This window comes from Gavialis gangeticus, unplaced genomic scaffold (assembly GCF_001723915.1).
Source record: "Gavialis gangeticus isolate Ggan-Ray unplaced genomic scaffold, GavGan_comp1, whole genome shotgun sequence".
NCBI classification, from domain to species: Eukaryota; Metazoa; Chordata; order Crocodylia; family Gavialidae; genus Gavialis; species Gavialis gangeticus.
In genome coordinates this window covers 71,023,520-71,030,188 of record NW_017729033.1, presented here as the reverse complement: position 1 = coordinate 71,030,188, position 6,669 = coordinate 71,023,520, and the positions used below count along the sequence as shown (strand labels likewise).

At 41.2% G+C, this 6,669-nt stretch overlaps 1 protein-coding gene across 2 annotated transcripts in view; it reads left to right on the top strand.

Annotated features, from left to right (window-relative positions):
• The window catches only part of LNX1 (ligand of numb-protein X 1), a 133,973-nt gene that overhangs the window by 17,878 nt on the left and 109,426 nt on the right, over positions 1-6,669 (top strand). For both annotated transcript variants that reach the window (XM_019525886.1, XM_019525887.1), the window contains exon 3: positions 4,635-4,719. The gene's annotated coding sequence lies outside the window, so the exon portion shown is untranslated. The remainder of the gene's footprint in view (positions 1-4,634; positions 4,720-6,669) is intronic.

Below are 6,669 nucleotides of genomic sequence, written 5' to 3'. Positions count from 1 at the left end.
GTCTTTGTGGTTTGCTGCTACTCTTGTGGTACATGCCAAATACTAGGTGATTGCTTTTGTCCACCCCAGAAGTACTGCCATTCAATGGTGGACTATGCATGTAAACTGTAAGCTACATCAGTATGAAAGGTGCTGAATTCAGTAGAATTCACTTTGAATTCAGTAGAACATGACAGGAGCTACTACTAGGAAGGCTGCTCCCTTGTTATTTGACAGGACAGCATTTGAATGGATATAATTCATGCCAGACAGTTTTGAGGTATTCTACTGGGTATGCAACTGAAATTAGTTTTCACGTGTTTGTTGCATGTAGTTGTCCTTGATCATTATTATTGCTTAAACATAATAGACAAAATAGGTACAAGGCACTGTTTGAGACTTAATTTAAAATGCCTTTTTATTGGAATTTTACTTAATTTATTTCATGGGTTTTTTTTAAACTAGCATTATGCTGGTGTTAGAGTACTGTAATTGTTAATTTTCCTTGAGAAATGAGGATTTTTTCTTAAAATTATGTCCATTGCTCTGACAAATCCTTAATATTATAAATACACTGTTGGAGACTAATTCCTTCTTTGCATGGACAGTTTTAGATAAATTGGTTACACACGCTAACTATAAGTTAAAAATAAAATACAATCTAATAATTAAAAGCAAGATCACAATTGTCTTATCACATGTGCAGGTGCAGTGTTTTAATAAGGGTGCTTGTGTATGTAAAGTGATCAGAGATTAAGCTTAGAAGAGGCATTGGGTTTTTTTTGGTTTTTTGGGTTTTTTTGATGCCAGAAAAACTTTTTGTGATTATCTAGTTGACTTCCTATAACATGGGTCAAAGGACTTGCCTGTACTAATCCTTTTTCCCTAGTAACTTTCAAGTAGCTCGTGTTAACATAATGATTTTTTTTTTGGACTCTTGCAAATATTTTTGTGCATATTTTCTAAGATTCAGGTATTATATTGATATGCTTACTAATCGGTGGCAGTCGAATATTGATGTTTGCTTCATAAGCACTGAAGACGCATATAGATAGCCAATTAGAAATCCAAGAATGTTTAGGTATACATTAAGACAGAATTTTTTCCACCTTCTCTTTTCCTTTTGCTTATAACCATTTCTATAATTTCTGTTCTACTGTCTAATATAGCAGGTAACAAACTTCTTTCAGAATCAATGCAATGCTGTTTTTTGAATCTGCTTATAAAGGGTATGCTAAAGAACTATAACCAGTAGCATGTCCCCCAAATTTGACACTGTGTAATTTCTGTGGCATACTGCTGCCTTGTGCCTGCAGTCTCTACCACAAAGATCTGCCTTGCAGAGCTTGTCATTTTGTCTAATACACTGCCACTTTTAGAGGCCTGCCTCAACAAGACTTGTTTGCAGCGGGATCTTTCTTACTGCTGCAGAACGTGGTCTTAAGGAAACAAAATCTCTCTCTGGTGTTGTGAAAATAAGCATATCTACTTAATTATAGCACCATTTCCAGTTGAACCTACTTGGAATGGGTAAACCAATGTGGTATTTCTTATGGGAAAGAGGGAACATGTGGGGAGTTAGAGATTGGGGGTCAGGTGTTCTGTTCCTTCCTCTGACACTTAGCTTGCCATGTGACTTTAGAAAAGCCACTCAGTTTTCTCTTTCCTCTGTTTCCTGATCTCTAAGCATAAGTGAGATTTTCCTACTGACAAGGGGGCATGATGAAGCTTAACAAATCTTTGCAAAGCACTTTGAAATTCTTTGGTAAAGAGGCATTTTAGAAGTGCAAGCAATCCTTGTGTGTTAACACCTAATATTTTTTAGATATAGCTTGCAGTTGGTAATTCAACTAGTTTTAGATTCAGCCGTGACCATGAAACAAAAAAGTTAATTTCCAGGCAGTATTGCTTAGTTAGTTGTTGGCTTTTGACATAGCCCTAATTTGATAAAGACAGGGCAATTTTTGTGACAAAAGTCCATGAAGAGGTACAACAAGCTTCAGTGGAACTGAGGAAAGGAAATTAGGGGTGAGAACAAGTGTTTGTGGAACCTGGCTTAGGTTTAAGTGGCTTAGTTTGAGCTGCCTAAATGTGAGTTAGGTTGCTGCATGCAAGTGTTCACCACTTGCCAGGAGGAGATACAGGCAGTCAAAGGCAAGTAAATCGGGGAGAGGGTGGGCTGACAGGCCTCGGAGAGTGGTGCTGGCAGATCCAGGTGGGGCTGGTATATCTGCAGAGGTGGCTGGAGAGTCCAAGGATGGGACGGGGGGCTGCCCAGTCTGGGTGGGAGCTGGTTGGGAAGGTAAAAATAGCCTGAACAGGATCAGGGGAGTAAAAACAGCACAACCCTGGGGCTGTAGAGAGTGGCCAGGCTTTCCCTGCCCCGGGGCTGTGCTAGGAATGGGTACAAGTGTTCACTAGATCAGGTTAACTCATTTTAGGTTAGGTTAATCCCTTACTGAAGAGGTCTGATAAGAATTAACTTTAGATAGGGCATGCCATTTTTAGAACAACTTAAATCATGAGTCAGGTATCAGTGTCGTAGCTGTATTGGTCTAGAGGCAAAAGAAATAAAAACTTATGGCACAGGTGATATCTTTTATTAAAATAACTAGATATTTGCAAAAAAAAATTCTTTGAGAGCACTTGTAAACCCAGCCATTTAGATTGCTTGGTTAGGGCAATCTATATGGGAAGTATATGCACCCAGATGAAAAGTAATAACACTTGATGTTAAGTACTCAGATAAAAATGCATTTATAGTACACTTCTTATCTAAAGCTACTAAGATTAGGAACCAAGTTAACACTACCCCTGAACAACACTGGTATTTACACATGCACACACCACACATATTAAGTTGGCTATGATTCTTCTAGGTCAGGAGGCCAGTCAAGCCAGAAGTGCAGACAGCTAAGCATTAAATATGCACCAGTCTGCTATGCCTCAAAATAAATCTCTTTTTGGCATATACTTAGCATGACACTAAACTACCTATATTTCTGTTTTACAAGGTTGCACACCCAAAGGGAACAAGCCCTGCTTCACTAAATGGCTTTCTAGTATCATAGTGAGGTGCTATATGTTTACCCAGGATAGGAATTTTAAACCAAAACAAAATCCTAAATTGTAAAATTCCCTTGAGATGCCAAGATGCCTTGTTTTTTTTTCTTAAATTGAAAAAAAGGACTTTACCAGCCAGTCCAGGATGCTTGGTAGCTCTTTCTGTCCTAAAGCTTTGCTAGTGAACATGTATGTTCTAAAACCAGTAATTACTTGGGGTTTGCTTCTTTGTTTTGTTTGTCTGTTTTAAGAAATGGGATTACATGACTCTAGGTAACCCAATTCATTGGTAATTCACTTATTACCATGGTATCTGGCAAGACCCTACTATTTTCATTAAGCTAAAAGTACACATGATCTTAGAATTTGCTTCCCAAATTAGATTTACTCAGGTCCATATATGTTAACTTCTAAGCATTACATGGCACTGACAGACATTATAGCTCCCTGCTGTAACTCATGGCTCTTCACAGGAAGCACCATGAGTTACAGTGATTTCCTCTTCCCCCACCCCATCCCCCAATGCTACAGACATTCGCTGTTCAGTCTGGGGCGGGTGGGGGGGAGGCCCAGTTTGCAGTGACTGCATAGCTGTAGCCTCTCTGTCCTAGTCCTGTTCCCATTCGTCCTCCCTCCCTCCCCAGCTCTGGTGCTGTCTTCAGGAGGGGAGAGGGGAGAAGGGAGGAGAGGGAGCTTTGTCTTGGGTTTTTCCAGCCTGCGCTGGAGGGTGAGGTGGATTGGATTGGATGGTCTGGGAGACATGGGTCTTGTCCTTGTGTGCACAGGGTGGGAGAGTTCTGCAGCAGCAGTTGTCTCCCAGCCAATGCACATCCGGACCTTTCCCGATGTGTACAAGGCCAGGACACAGCTGCCGCTGCAGCTGGTAGAGCTCTCCTGGCCCCATACTTCTTGCCACCCTCGGCAGAGCAGGGCGGGATCAACCTGAACTGGGCTCCTCCCACTGGGAGCAAATCTGTGCAGTAGGCTTACTGTACAGTATTTTTTCTGTGCAGTAAGCCTAATACAATTTAATAGCATGTGTAGATGTGCCAAGGCTGGTATCTCATGGTCTGTCATTTAAACGGTGATTTAACCTGCTCCTGACTAAGTTGTGAACTGATAAGATCACAGCCAAAGGTACTATCATTCTGTGAAGAACAGATTTTAAATAAAGGAAATGGAAGTCTTAGTTTCAATGAATATGGCCTAATCAATTTCAATCAACTATTTAAGTGTGAGATTTTTCAGTGCTAAGGGTTGGCCTAGTTCTGTTTCCATTGAAATCAATGGTAAATATTCTGTTCCACTTGGGAGCAGAGTTAATTCAACAATGAAGGCATTATATTAAGCAAAATAGGAGTTTTCTTATTTTGTCAAATTTTGATTATTCCTTTTTGTTTTGTTGTATTGTTTTTAAAGTCCCCAGTCTCTGGCTGGAAACAGACATCACCTTTCTGCCACCATAACAATTTCTATGGCAGCACAAAAGCCAAGCAATCAGATATCCATGCCCCTTTTTTCAACAGAAATTCCTTAAAGTTGTAGCTGAGATGCATATGGTATAAATTGTATTGTTTTGCCTTTTTTTGCAGAGGATGTCTGTTTGCTTTATGGCATAAGAGCATGGAAAGCCCAGAGCTTATCTAGAGATCTTTCAGACGCATTTTAATCTTGCAGGTAAGAAGTATTATTTTGTAGTAATTATTCTGATTTAGCAAAATAAGGCCATAGCAAAGTATATAAATATAATAGCAAAGTATTTAAATCTGTACTTAATTTTAAGCACAGGAACAGTCCCATACGTATCTTTCCTTAAAATGACCTTGGTGTCAATTGAACTATTAGCAAGGTAAAGCTAAGTATATGTTTAAGAGCTTTACATAAAAATACTAATTTTTGCTTTGTTTTAAATAACACTGCACTCTGTCATAGCTCTGCATTTCCATACAGGTTTGTGCAAATTAAGTCAAGCTGGAGGCTAGATTACAACATTTTAGCACAGTATCAAATGGAATTTACATTTTCAAGTTAGGGTGCTAATTAAGACCTTGCAGATTTTATAACTTTATGTTCAGTTTTGAAGAAAGTCTATCAGAATAAGCATAATGAAACCTAAGTGCTCTAAAAAGCTGTTATGGTCCATTAAATACATACTAGAAAGTGACTGTCAAAAACCTTTCTTATTTTTTCCTACTATTGCTTCTACCTTTGGTGTGTTCTTCTTTCAAATACTTACAGGACATGTCTATACATACCTGTTAACACACAGCTATAAGCTCCAGAGCTTACTGCTGCCAGGTGCACGTCTGCACATGTGATTGGGTCACAGCACATTGAGCTGGGTCACAGCAGTTCCAGCTGGCAGGGAGCCTAGGGGGTCAGCTTGCCAGCCTAGGGCTGCTCTGACCAGGCTCAGTGTGGTGTGGAGGGGCTGGCTGGGGAACAAGAGTGCTACAGCAAGGAGCTAGCTGGCAGGCAGCCCCTGCACTGAAGCACCCTCGTGCCCCAGCCAACCAGACCAGCATCTACACATGTGCTGCTGCACACAAAAACTCCGGAGCAAGGTAGCAGTTATATTTTTTTACCCATCTGCAGAGTTTATTAGTTGTGTGTGACCTAATAGGGCCACACATGTAAATGCTGAGACATTTACTGCACAGTTAACTAGGCAACTGCTCAGTAAATGTCTCATGTAGGCACATCCACAGGTACCTACTCTGGCCAAAATGTTCTAACTGAGTTCCTAACCTTTTAAATCCCTATATTATACATGACTCAAACAGGGCAGATTTTACAAAATTCTGAGTACCACGTCATCTTCTCCACTTAGTTTGGGTACTCCTGGCCTTTTGAAAATGGGTTTGTTTATTTATTTAGGCAGCTCATTATGAATTTCAGCACTCAACTTTTTTTTTATCCCAGAGTAGATCTATAGTGCAAAATTCAGTGCCATGCAGAGAAACTTGAGGCAGGTCTTAAATGTGCTAGCTTTGGTACTGGAAATTAGGGCTGTGCAAAATTTCAATGGGTGTTTTGTTTTGAAGCTATTTCAATGCATTTCAAGCTCAAAACAGCAAAATCAAAACTAAACGAAAGGTTTTGAAACAGCGTCAAAACAAAACGAGGGCACTTAAAACATTTTGAAAGTTTCAAAACGTTTTGAGTTTTGAAGCCAGACTTGCTTGCAGCTAAACAGAAATTAAGGGGGTGGGGAAGAAGGGGGAAGGACTGCTCTGATATTTACATCTAGCTCCCAGTTTGATTCCCCAGCTCTCTAATCGCCTCCCCCAGCTCTCTGATCATTTCCCCAGCTCTTCCCAGGGGGTGTGGGCCCCCAATCTGCAAGTGGGGTTTCAGCAGGCTGCTGCTGCAGGCTGGGGCCAGTGGCAGATGCTTGGCACAGCATGCGCCAAGCACCGGGAAGATTGCAATGCTGCTGCTGGCCCCAGCCTGCAGCGACAGCCTGCTAAACCAGGTGCACAGATCCAGGGCCCCAAGCCCCCAGGAAGAGGTGGGGGAATGATCTGGGGCCTGGGGAATCAAGCTGGGGGCTGGGGAATTGAACTGTGGGGGGGAGGGGAGGGCTCTTGCATGAGTGCCCAGAGGCCCCAATTGCCACTGCCAGAG